This window comes from Mandrillus leucophaeus, unplaced genomic scaffold (assembly GCF_000951045.1).
Source record: "Mandrillus leucophaeus isolate KB7577 unplaced genomic scaffold, Mleu.le_1.0 Scaffold274, whole genome shotgun sequence".
Lineage (NCBI taxonomy): Eukaryota > Metazoa > Chordata > Mammalia > Primates > Cercopithecidae > Mandrillus > Mandrillus leucophaeus.
The window spans coordinates 849762-851628 of record NW_012102854.1 but is presented as its reverse complement, the minus strand read 5'-3'; the positions used below and the strand labels follow the sequence as shown (position 1 = coordinate 851628).

At 48.4% G+C, this 1867-nt stretch overlaps 1 protein-coding gene across 3 annotated transcripts in view; it reads left to right on the top strand.

Moving 5' to 3' along the window:
* The window catches only part of ZNF146 (zinc finger protein 146), a 39410-nt gene that overhangs the window by 16690 nt on the left and 20853 nt on the right, over positions 1–1867 (top strand). The gene's annotated exons all lie outside the window — the stretch shown is intronic.

The window sequence follows — 1867 nt, the reverse complement described above, 5'->3', positions numbered from 1 at the left end:
GTATGAAATTAAATGTGATCTTGGTCGGGCGCGGTGGCTGGTGCCTGTAATACTAGCACTTTGGGAGGCGGAGATGGGTGGATTACTTGAGGTCAGGAGTTCGAGACCAACCTGGCCAACATTGTGAAATCCCATCTCTACTAAAAAATAAAAATAAAAAACTACAAAAATTAACCGGGTGTGGTGGTGGGCGCTTGTAATCTCAGCTACTGCGGAGGCTGAGGCAGGAGAATCGCTTGAATCGGGAGGCGGAGGTTGCAGTGAGCCGAGATCTCGCCACTGCACTCCAGCCTGGACAAGAGCAAGACTCCGTCTCAGATAATAATAATAATAATAATAATAATAATAATGTGATCCTAGTAAAAGTATGGACAGGCTTTTCTCTTTTGAAACTAGGGGAACTGATCCTAGACTTACTATGGAAAAATAAACAAGCTGCAAGAGCCAGTAACTGAAAAATAAAAGGCGTTGGCCAGGCGCCGTGGCTCACGCCTGTAATCCCAGCGCTTTGGGAGGCCGAGGCGGGCGGATCATGAGGTCAGGAGATCAAGACCATCCTGACTAACACGGTGAAACCCTGTCTCTACTAAAACAAATATTAAAAAATTAGCCGGGCGTGGTGGTGGGCACATGTAATCCCATCTACGGGGGAGGCTGAGACAGGAGAATGGCGTGAACCTGGGAGGCGGAGCTTGCAGTGAGCCGAGATGGCACCACTGCACTCCATCCTGGGCAACAGAGCGAGACTCCCTCTCAAAAAAAGAAAAAAAGGCGTTGAGGTGTGGGGAGGTGGGGGCCCGACACATTTTAAAATATAAAGCCTCAGGCCGGGTGTGGTGCTCAGACCTGTAATCCCAGCAGTTTAGGTGGCCAAGGCAGGAAGATGGCTCAAGTCCAGGAGTTAGAGAACAGCGTAGGCAACATAGTGAGATCTCCTGTAGTCCTAGCTGCTTGGGAGGCTGAGGTGGGAGGATCACTTGAGCCCAGGAGGTAAAGGCTGCAGTGAGCAGAGATCCTGGCGACTGCATTCCAGCTTGGTTGACAGGCAGACCCTGTCTTTTTTTTTTTTTTTTTTTTGAGATGGAGTCTCTCTGTTGCCCAGGCTAGAGTGCGGTGGCACAATCTGTGCTGGCTGCAACTTCCGCCTCCTGGGTTCAAGCGATTCTCTTGCCTCAGCCTCCCGAGTAGCTAGGATTACAGGTGCCCGCCACCACGCCTGGCTAGTTTTTTTGTATTTTTAGTAGAGAAGGGGTTTCACCAGGCTGATCTCAAACTCTTGACCTCAAGTGATCTGCCCACCTCCGGCTCCCAAAATGCTAGGATTACAGACATGAGCCACTGGGCCCGGCCGACCCTGTCATAAGAAAGAAAGAAAGGAGAGAGAGAGAAGAAAGAAAGAAAAAAAAAAAAACAGTTCATGCCCATCATTGGGAGTTTGGTGTACATCGATACAACAAAATCACTGGGAGTTTGGTGTACATCAATACAACAAAATCGTACATAGCTGTAGAAAAGAATGAGGAGGAAGCTCTTTATATACTGAGACTGAAATAACTTCCAAATGTATTGTTAACTGAGAGCAAGGTGCAGAATGTAGAGTATGATGCACGATGCATTTGGAATAAGAAAAGGGGTAATAAGAATATGTATTTATAATCCCAGCACTTTGGGAGGCCAAGGCGGGCCGATCACCTGAGGTCAGGAGTTTGAGACCAGCCTGACCAACATGGAGAAACCCCATCTCTACTAAAAATACAAAATTAGCAAGCTGGCCTGGTGCATGCCTGTTAATCCCAGCTACTCGGGAGGCTGAGGCAAGAGAATCGCTTGAACCCAGGAGGCGGAGGTTGCAGCGAACAGAGATTGC